This window comes from Equus quagga, chromosome 6 (assembly GCF_021613505.1).
Source record: "Equus quagga isolate Etosha38 chromosome 6, UCLA_HA_Equagga_1.0, whole genome shotgun sequence".
Taxonomy (NCBI): domain Eukaryota; kingdom Metazoa; phylum Chordata; class Mammalia; order Perissodactyla; family Equidae; genus Equus; species Equus quagga.
Genome location: NC_060272.1, coordinates 38357294 through 38369577, shown reverse-complemented (window position 1 = coordinate 38369577; position 12284 = coordinate 38357294).

The window sequence follows — 12284 nt, the reverse complement described above, 5'->3', positions numbered from 1 at the left end:
GACTTAAGTGAAATCACTGGAATAGGGTTCCTCTGATTTTGATAGCAGTATCATTTTGAGGTTTAATCACCAGTTGCCTTGATGTCATCTAGTGTGGAAATATGTGACCAATAAATTTTTGTCCTTCTCTTGCATGGAAAAGGACTTTGGAAACCTGTCTTGCTAGATTTATCTGAGCTTGACCCACACTGGTCCTGTGGATAATCCTTCATGTCAAATTGTTTTGCTAGTTCATCCACATAATAGTCCAGCAATTCTAACAGATAACGTTATTCTGCCTATTCTTTGAAGGTCCCTTTAGCCACCTTATCAGGTTAGATCATTATCTCCTGAATTCTCAGAGACTCCTGAATCCCTTCCATCAAAGAAAGGAGCTGTAAGAGGGTTGAGAGTACAATCTAGGGCTCTTTTTCTACAACACCATGTTGCCAGTTTCATGGCCCTGAATCTGTTACTTGTAGTACTGCATGATGCTGCTCTCTTGTTTCACTCAACCACTTCCGTCCACTGAAATTCCTCACTGTGGCCATTAACCTGTCCTTTCTTTCTACTTCTTTTTCTCATATTATCCCTAGGTGAAAAGAGGTAGGCTGTTCCATCTCTGTGCCTGAACAACTTTTGCACCCTATTCTCCTCCCTGGAGAATATAGCCTGATTGCCTAGTTATTATAGTTGAAACATGTACCCTTTTCTGGAAAACAAAAAACAAACAAAACTTGCTTTAGGTTACTGATTCTTGGTTCGTAACATAGGAATTAAGGAAAGCTATAAAACAAGAACAAAAATATAGCATTAGTATTCTGAAAATATTATCTCTATTACCCAGTATTTAGTGTTATGATCAAAACTATGGCCCAGAGGGTTAAGTTTTGAGAGACAATAATGAATGTGTAAATTGTAAACAAAACAAGGAGAAGGTTGTGAAGATAAATTTAAAAAAAAAGAAAAACACTGAAAAATACTCTGTGGGACAACGAACATTTTATTAACCTAAAGAACCATAAAGTGAAGATAAGAATTTACCAAAATTGTAAATCAATTAATGTAACGAAAGTGAAAAATCAAAACGATTAGTGAACAAATGAGTACTGAATTCATAAGAAATTGAAGTTCAAAACTGTGTAATTATTGTTTGCTTATGAGAAAAAATTAAGGTATAATCAAAAGCATATCTTCTATAAATATTTATTAAATAAACGATATACAAGTGGTATGATATGTATGAAATAATATTAATCAAAATGCTCTAATTTAGCATTTTAGTTGTCTCAAAATACCTTCTACCATTTATTCATTCAAAAATGATTTATTGAAAGCTAAATGGAATTTTGAAATCCCAGAATATTAAATTAAAATACAATTATCTGAACAGGGGAAAAGCAGTGAGCTTAAACTAGGAAAAGATGTGAGATTGACTTGAATTTTCAAGCAAGTTTCATGATGCTTGATCCTACATAACACTACTGCTACCCTCCATCTTTAACCACATGCTGACAGTGGCGATTTCCCAAGGATGGGTAATGCTCATTCACACTGTTCACTGGAGTAATACCACCCTGAGAAGAATGGACCTTAGTAAGTAGTATAGTTTCTTTTAAACAGTAATCAAACTGACTTTAGTGGGTTTTTTTTCTCTTAAAAATTTGCAGACACAAACAAAAGCAATCATGTGTTTGTATTTCAGCCGGTTCAGTGAAAAGAAAAATGCTCCCCGTGAAACATTTATTTTCAATTGGAAGCCATAAAGCATCCATTTGTTTTATTGTGCTGTAGAACTAATACAACATGAAGTTTCGTAGCAGATAAAGATAAATGAGTGAAGTTGCAAGTCCACTAAGAAAGTTACACTGACAAATTGATACAAAATATCATATATTGTGGCTGACAAATGGGACCTGTAATAGTAATTTTTATAGAGTAGGCTTGATTTCTCATCTACCCATTTTCCAAATGTGATTGTAAAAAGTCATATTTAATCTTCGTGGATAAATGATGTGCATGAAAGAGTGCACTAGAGTAAAATCGGATGAGAAGCCCTATGTTTATTCTACACATAGCGTTATGTGGATGACATTGATTGTTAGTTAAATGCAAGTTACTCTACGATCTCCTCATCCATCTGTTCCTTTACAGAAAATTAGGACATATGCATGCATTTATATCTCTGATAATGAGAACTTTAATTTCAGTAAATATGAATTGTCAGTCAACTTTTGGAATAGGAGCTTGGTTATAAATAGAAACAGAAAATATGGCATAAGGCTAAGAAAAAGAAGACTTTTCCACTCAAGTTTAGGGAAACAAAGGAAGGATTAACGTTCATATAGAAAATGATATAAATATTCGTAATATTCAATACAAAAAGTCATAAAATGTACAACAACTTATTGAAACAAAGGAAGAATCATCAAAACTTTAGAAGATATCATAAATAAGAAGGTTTGAAAATAAATAATTTACAAGGTAGAGAATAATAATAAAGAACATTATGGGAGAATTGAGGCACCATGGGACATAATAGTTTTAACTACATAGAAATTTTTAACATGTTGGTTAATTAAATATACTGCAAATGCAGACTTTATTTCAGCAAAACAATAATATCCACTATATTTAATTGACAGCATAAATGTAAATGTTATAAATTAAAAGTTATGTGTCTATTTAATGTGTACATTTCTTTGTAATTCAAGTAACACCAAGATGAAAGTAATGTTGGTAATTACCGGATATCCATTAATTGGTCACGTTTTAGAAACATTGACTTGATAACAGTGACTAGAACATAATAATACGGTAATGTTTCTGGTCCAAACTCTTGCCTAAAGAACTTCACATAGTTCGGTAAATCATATGCTATTTAAGGAAAACAATTTAAAAAACTAAAAGCACTTGTCATTTCTAAATATTAGCTATATGATATAAATATACATTAACCTTCATAACTTATAATTGTGCTAAATTTTACTCTAAAATTAAAGAATAAGACTAGAAGGAGAGCCATATTGAGTTTATTATTTTTACAACTCAATTTTGTGCTGAAAGATGACAATTACAAAAATCCATAAATAATTACTAATCTTTATCACTTATACTCTTCAGGTCAAGGGATGTATTAATATCAATGTCTTCCAGGTCCGACAGAAACCATCAAGAGGAAGATGTCTGAGGAGATGCAAGTTTGGAAACCACATGATAGACAGCCCTTATAGATTTCAAAATGAAGAGGAGATTCTTTTTTCAATTATCATAAGAGCTATTACACTTTTAAAGACACTAACTGTGAAACCAAGGCCAAAAATTAAGATTTACAAGGCAATAAAAGTGAACATCTTATAAAGGAACTAAGATTTTGGTAAAGTGGTGTGTGTCCCACTGGATGGTTCCCACACAGCTATGACACCCCCACTCAGATCACATTGGAGAACGTTCTATACAAAGAAGCAACTTGAACTAAATGTTCTTCAGGACTTCTAAAGTTGTACACATTGAATTTCTCCATAAAGAAGAGCTACAGCATATCTAATGGGAAGAAAATAATATAGAGAAGTTAAATGATTGGCAAAGTGTTACTATGCTAATGAGTGAACTGAGGCTAAAATCTTTGTCTTCTATATTTTAACAACCTTACAAACGCTCTTAATGATTTAATATTAAGCCTTAACTCTGTTGCAATGTTATCGGTATTTAAAACTTAAGAAACAATTCTACAACTCCTTTGAATTAATATTTTTAAAAAGCTTTTGTTAAGAGACACCACTGCTGGCCGTGACTTCCTGCAGCTTTTCCAACACATTTTCTCAACTCAAATGCATCCTCTATATTCTTTATCATTCGTGTGTCCTTTATACACTATTTTGTAATTTTTAACTCCAATTGTGTTTTTCATTCTCCTGTCTTTTTTGCACTTTTCTTGTTCTATTTGCTATGGCTATCTTATATTTTATTCCACTTGGAAAATCATCTCTAATATTTTTCCTTCTAATGCATTAATGTTTATTTCATTCATTTTACTTGAAATACTTTCTCAAGCAGCCTAAATATCCAATAATGTGAGGAGAGATTAAATATATATATATATATTAAACTCCAGGTTAATGGAATAATATGCACTTGTGAAAATAATATTCAAGTAACAAAATTAAAAAATGCCAGTACCCAGTGAAAGTAAAATATCATAATAAATATTTGTGTTTGAACTATGATTATACTAGATAAACTAACATAGCAAATTGATTATTGTCCACTCAATATCATCTCCATCCACACTTTTCCCTGGAAAGAAACCTGAAGCTCCTTTCCCAGAAAAGAGTAGGAGAAGCCATTGTTCTCTGTTGGCAGCTGTGGCCAGTCAGCTGAGGTCAATCGTGGTGGCTTCCTCTGGCTCCTGGAGGTCCTTCAGTGCATTACACTGCAGAGTTGCAGGTGGCTAGGACCACTTGTGGTAGCTTCCAGGTAGGGTTGCTAGATTTAGCAAATAAAAATACAGGGCACTCAGTGAAATGTGAGTTTCAGAGAAACACTGAATAATTTTTACTATAGATATTTCCTATGCAATATTTGTGGCATAGTTATTCTAAAAAAATAAGTTGTATATCTGAAATTCAAGTTTAACTAGACATGCTGTGTTTTAGATGGCAATTGTACTACCAGGGACTCTGAGTGTGTTCCTGAAAATGATTCATTTTGGTTCCCAGAGGCAGCTGGTTTCATTGCTGCCTACTTCCCTGGATCTTTGGGTCCCTGCACTCTCACATTTCCTGAGAACAATAATCCTGAACTTCTTCCCTTCAGCCCTTCTAACTGTTGAATAACCATCTGTGATAAACTGGTAAAAGTCTTTCTTTTTGAAAGAGTCCAGTACTTTGTTTCTTAATAAAATGCAGATATATATTACTTTATAGACACATGATAGGTAGATAGATGGAGATATCTTCTAAATCTAACACTATATTTATTTATTATATATATAAGAAAAGATATGAATTTAGATATGGCTTGTGTGTCATTTGTTTTTTAAAACTGCCTTTAATTTTATGGCATTTATACATTATAAAAACACACCAAAATATCCATAAATATGTGGTTTGGGGCTAATTAAACTCATGTCATTTACTGATTTTCCTTGCTGTAGAAACAATTTTGATTACTTGATTCAGATAGTCTGCAAAGGTGTCATCTTTCCTTTGTTTCTCTGTTTCAGTTCTTGATTCTATTGTAAGAACTAAATCCAAAAGGATTTTATAGGAAGAAACAGTCATGGGTTAAAAGATCTTCACATCACATTGCGTTATGTTTTCAAAAATACCCTACTGACAGTTAAACCCCATCAGAGAGAAATTCCCAATAATTGTATAAACTTGTTTGGTTGATTAGAATGAATGGATCACAATATGAAATGTAATTATTGGTCGATATATAAAAAAGCAAATTATCTCTATAAAGTTAATGCTTAATAAAATTAGTTTCTCTCTCCAAATGTGATAGGGCTTTGTTCTTATCAAATGTTTTAAATAAAACATAATATATGGTGTTTGCATTTTTCTTATAACTGTACTGGAACAATAATCCAAACAATTTAACCATTCATTTTTCTCAAGCAATTGACAGCTCTGGATATAATCCCTTAAAATATTATGATAGCCATAATACAAATGGTGTAGGGCGTATGTTTTGGAATCTGACAGTTTTGGATGCCATTATGGCATTCTTTGTTCTATTACTTAATAGCTGAGTGACCTTGATCATTTCTGAATCTCATTTTCTGTATCTCATTTTTTCTCTGTAAAAAAAAATGCTAGTACCTATATGTCAGTGTTGTCATGAACTGTAAATGAAATTATGCATATATATGTATATGCCTATACATGGTATCTAAAGCATAGAGTTGCTTTTTTTTATGTAACTGACAGTTTTTTCTAGCAGTTGACTGCATATAGTTTTACTATTGTCAGTTATAGGTGGGAAAACCTATTAGCACAACTACAATTTTACGCTATAAACAAAATAACCAAATGATGAAATCTTATACTCACAGTCAGCATTCATACTTTTTAGAAATGGCACCTCATCTCTGGGATCTGTCCACTTTACCAATGTTCCACGGCATTCTACATTCAATGTACCTCAAAGTATTTTTAAAGATCAAAATACTTCTATTGTTATTCTTAAATAATATAATAATATTATTAGGAATTAAAGGGAAATTTTACTCATAATCATACTTAGCACGATAAAATGAACATGCTTTCATTTTTCCATGTAATCCTTCTTTATGACAGTATATTTTCTCAGTAATATGTCAATTTTATGATATGCTCTCATCGTCTAATACACTGTTCATATTTTTCTGACTTCCAAGAAGTCAGTGTTGGAGTGGAAAGGATACAAACACTGTAAGTAAACGTGGATTCAAGTCTCAGTTCTAACTCTTATTAGACTTTTGACTTTAGGTAAACCACTTAACCTCTGTTAAGTTGAACTTTCTTCATTATAAAATATGGATTCGAACAACAACTTTGAAGGATTGTATTGAAGGTTAAATACCGAATACCTCAACATGACTTACCATATCGAGCCCTCCCCACAACTCAGGCATATCTGCATTTGGATGGTTTACAATTTTGTAAAGTAAATTAATGTCTATAGGCAATAATCCTAAATGACTGCTAATATCATAAAAAGACAGATGGTCCTAGATATTATGTGAATCTTGATGAAAACATACAACATCATTTATGTAGTAATGAAAAAATGAATGAGCATAAAACTTCCTATAGAAGAAACCACCAATTTACGTAAGTACAGAGGACAGAGAAGCAAGTTAAATGATATTATAGGATTGCAATCATTACAATCCACAAGGCAAGATACTGCAGTACTAATAACCAGATTTCTTTAATAAATATGGCAAGGAAGAACTAAAAGTGAGAGATAAAAAGAGAGATAGAAAGTGTATTACTTTTCTAGGATTGCCATAACAAATTACCACATTCTGGGTGACTTAAACAACAGAATTTTATTTCCTTACAGTTCTAGAGGAAGCCATATTGGGTTTGGCATGCCCTTGTGACCTCATTTTATTTTAACTACCTCTTTAAAGGCCCTGTCTCCAAATACTGTCACATTATAAGGTACTGGATTTTAGGGTTTCGGCATATGAGAAAAACAAATACTGCACGGCATCATCTACATGTGAAATCATAAAAAGCCAATTCCATAGAAACAGAGAATAGAATGGCGGTTACCACAGGCTGAAAAGGAGGGGGAAATGGAGAGATGTAGGTAAACGGTACATTCAGTTATAAGAATAAGTTCTCAGGATCTAACACAGCACGGTGACTATAGTCGATAATATGGTATTGAATGCTTGAAGGTTGCTGAGAGAGAGATGTTAAGTTCTTCTCACTACACACACACAGAAAAAGAGTTACCTATGTTAAGTATGTGAAGTGATGGATTTGTTGATTATCTTGACCTTGGTAATAATTCCACAATGTATATGTATATCAAATCATCACATTGTACTCTTTGTATATATACAGTTATATTTGTCAATTATGCCTCAATAAAGTTGGAATAAAAAAAGAAACTGCCACTGGTCCCGTTTTGGTGTAATGTCAAAGAAGAATATCCGCAATTATCTAAAAACGCTATTCAAAGTATTTCTTCCTTCTCCACCTGCATTATGTGTAGGCGGTCAAATTTCTTCATGTACTTCTATTATACAACAAATAGCAACATAAATAAGATATGAGAACCTAGCAGTCCCCTATTAAGCAAGAAATTGAAGAGTTTGCAAAAATGTAAAGTAATGACATTCTTCTCAACTTTGGGCGGAAATTAATTTTTCATTAAAGATTTATAGTTTGTGTTAAAATAGACTTGATTTTTATTGTTATTTTTAAATGAATGAATAAATAACAAAATTAATTTCTTAGTTTTAATTTAACAATAAAATAAATATCAATAGATATAACCTCTAAGGCAAAAGATGTTAGGAGACATCACTAATCTTTAAGAGTGTAAAGACGTCTTGAAGACAAATAATTTGAGAACCACAATAGTAGACAATCAGGAATATGTGGAAGTTGACTGAATATTTAACACTATTGAGAAGTTATTGTTGAATATTTTAGGTGAAACAATACTATTGTGGATTTTAAGTTTTGAGCCCCAATCTTTTAGAGATAGATATTAAAATATTCAGATAAAGTAATTTGATACCTGGGATTTGATTAAAAATAATCTAGGAAATGTTGAGTCTGTAGTGGATGGCACATGGATGAAATAAGACCATTCATAGGTTTCTAAATATTGAAGTTGGGTAATATATACTTGGCTTTAAATATGATACTCTACTTTTGCTTATTAAAATGTTAAGTATTTTAATTTCTAAGCAAAATGTAACTTAGATTCTGACTTTTATTGCCTTGTGACTTTTCCTAATTGGGGCTTGTGTTAACTGACTTCTTTTCTTCTTGATGTCTACTCTCTGGCACAGTTTCTTACATATTCTCAAGAAGTGTTTGTTGAATGTGAAAAAATTTAATGTCACTTCTGGACTGCTATGCAGTATGTGTCTCTCTCTGCCTCACTGTCTGCTCAGCTGCTCTTCATCCATGTCTTACAAACAAAGTCTCTGAGAGAGAATATTCTTGATTTCACCCATTGCAACCCAGCGAACAGTTTACCTGTTGGGAAAAATTCTCATTTGTAACTGTATCAGGCAGTGTAAGTTGCCGTCTAATAAGTTGTCCATGCCTGATCTAATCAGCTGTGGGCCATGGTGGCAGAGTGACTCACACACCAAAAATATCTCAAGAGTAGACTGTTACATGACAGAAAGGTTGCGTCTTCTTGAAAGATAGGCTATGTAACCTGGCAGGGCGTTTGCTTGTCAGTGAGTTGGATTTAAGCTTCATATTTAGAGAGACAAGGTGGACTTATATGTCTTCAGTATCACTAAGAAAGACTTCCCAATTCCAAAATCTGATGTCTCAGTTTATTTTAACGGGGCTTTTTCATTCTGTAATTAAAGGTACAGCTTAATGTACAAACATCCCTAGGAACAGTTAAGTAGCCATTTATATTGAAGAATAAATATCTGTTTGATTCTTTCTTGAAGGCAGATTTGACCAAAGAAAAGAGTAATAAAAAGGTACTGGACAACTGCAAATATGGGGAAATGGAAAGAGTTTTAAAAGACAAGAAGTACAAGAACACATCCACACTCTGACTCAGCACAAACTCTGCTCCTGAAAACAAAGATGACAGAAATCCATAAATATTACGTGTAATAAAATATCTCTGAGAAAGATGCTTATAACTCTTTGGCATTCTGTTCACTTAGCTAGATATTGTTTGTTCTGATAACATGTAGATTTGTTTCTATAAAATACTTCAAGAAAAAAGAAATATTCTCATATCACTGACTGTAGGCCCCATCATTCAAAAATCCTATGGACAACCAGTATCATCATTTATCAAGAGCTGTGCTATCTCATATACTTCATTTTTAGCATTGTCAGCAACACAGAGTACATCATCAATCTTCCTTTTTTGTTTTTTTTGTAAAGCTGGTTCTGTAACATTTTTGAATGAAAAAATTACTTTCTTATTCAGCAGTGATGAAGAGTAAAAGAATATTTTTTGGTAACTCAGACAAGAGCATTGTGGAATGGATGCTATGCCACTGGACCCTGCTTTTGCTTTTTTCATTAATTCATTTCCTTATTAAATGTATATTAAGAATTAATTATGCTGTAACATACTGCTTGTATTAGTTTTCTAGGGCTACCAGAACGAAATACCACAGACTGGGCGGGGGGCTTAAACAACATAAATTTACTTTCTCACAGTTTTGGAGGCTAGAATTCCAAGATCAAGGTGTTGGCAGGTTTAGTTTCTCCTGAGGCGTCTCCTTGCCTTGCTGATGGCTGCCTGCTTGCTATGTGGTCTCAAGGTCTTTTCTGTGCATGTGCATCCCTACGTTCGTGTTTCTGTCCAAACTCTCCTTCTTTTATGGGCATCAGTCGTATTCAATTAGACCCCACTCTAATGGCTTGTGTTTAGCTTAATCGCTCTTTAAAGGCCATGTCTCCAAATATAGCCACATTCTGAGGTAGTGCAACTTAGGACTTCACACACAAATTTGAGGGGGTGGCACAATTCAGCCCATGAAGGGGATAGTCCCTAAGGATACAGCTAGGAGTAAAATAAGTATAACTCCAGTTTCCATGGTGCTTATATTTTAATGGGGGCAGGGATTTCATATGTCAATGAATATATTAAAAAAATTAGTTTTCGATAAAAATTATTTAAAAAATAAACAAGAACAGAAAGCCATAGGCTTCAGTAGTGTGGTTGGTTAATACCTCTCCCAGGAGATGATGTCCCATTTGGAAGATGAGATAGGATGAGCCCTCCAGTGAACCTGAGAAACCTTTGCTCTCAGATATAATAGTTCATGTGATAAGGCTCTGGGAAGGAAAAAATCTGCGAGTATTCAAAGATGTTATCATAGGCTGTCGTTGCTAGAATATAGTGAACAAGGAGAAGAGAGCTGTGATATAAGTTTGTAAACACTGGCAAAAGCCAAAAGGCACAGGGTATTGTAGGCCATAGTGAGTGGAAGGGTTACAATTTAAGTTTAAAAAAAGACCATTGAAGGATTGTAACAACAGGAATAACATAATTGATCTATATTTTAAAAAATTTACATTGCTCTATTCAGTATAAATGGGGCAGCATTAAAGAAAGGATCTTGCAGCAATTTAGAGATGACATGGTGGTTTGGAATATGAAGTAGCAGCAGAGAGGATAAAAGTGAATAAAATTGAAACATACTTTGGAAGAAGATAAGTGGATTTGCAGTTTGGCATCATTCCATGTTAAAAACCATAAAGGATCTGAGATTTTTCTTTCAACCTAGAAGCTAAAAAGATAGCCTGTCACCATTTCATTGATGCTGGCAGAAGACAGGAAGCTCACAGGTCCAAGCTAAGAAGTTAGCCTGTTACAGTTAGTGGATGCTAGTAGAAGACACAAGACTCTTAGGTCAGAGACAAATGGCATTATTACTCCCAACATAATCAGTCAGAGTACAGTAGTCCTCCCTTATCCATGGTTTCACTTTTCCAAGTTTCAGTTACATGAGATCAACTAAGGTCCAAAAGTATTAAATAGAAAATTCCTGAAATAAACAATTCACAAGTTTTAAATTGCATGCCACTTTGAGTAGCATGATGAAATCTTGCACCATCCTGCTCCATCCCGCCTGGGACAGGAGTCATCCCCTTGTCCAGAGTATTCACACTGTTTACACTACCCACCCATTAGTCACTTAGTCGCCATCTGGGTTATCAGATTTACTGTCATGGTATCCCAGTGCTTGTGTCAAGTAACCCTTATGTACCTAATAATGGCCCCAAAGTGCAAGAGTAGTGATGCTGCCAATTCGGATATGCCAAAGAGAAGATGTAAAGTACTTCTTTTAAGTGAAAAGGTGAAAGATCTCAACTTAAGAAGGAAAGAAAAAAATCACATGCTGAGATTGCTAAGACCTACAGTAAATTTTATTCAGTATATTGTTATAATTGCCCTATTTTATCATTAGTTATTGTTGCTAATCTCTTACTGTGCTTACATTATAAATTAAACTCTATCATAGACATGTACCTATAAGAAAAAACATAGGACTATCTGTGGTTTCAGGCATCCACTGGCGGGTCTTGGGACATATCTCCTGTGGATGAAGGGTGACTCCTGTGTCAGCATTTTCTTGTACCAGTTCACTCACCTTAAATTCCTACAAGGTGACATGAAGGCGGCCAGGTGACACTTGGACAGGGAATGAGGAGTGTTACAGGAAAGGACACTTGAGATTACAAAACAGAAAATTTTACAATGAGCGGTAAGCAGACTTGCCTTTGGTTCTGCAGGGAAATACTGCGCAAATTGTCAAAGACTTTAAGCAAATCTACCCTTTGCTCTATTGGAGACATTATTTCTATCTTCTAAGGCTGCGCATAACATAGACATCTTTGAAAAGGTAGACCAGAAGAAAAGACAATCAGCGCCGCTGCTCACAAGATGTGCAGAAAAACGAGATATATATGGAAAATTATTTCCCAACAAAACCTAACTCTTCTTTCTACTCTGTCTCAGCTTCTGGCAAGTTTTCCCATGAGTACACTATTCCATCAGCCACTCTGATTAATCTGACAGGCTGGGAATAAATCTGTTCAATTTGTTTCATACAGGATTTAATTAGGGCCACTATC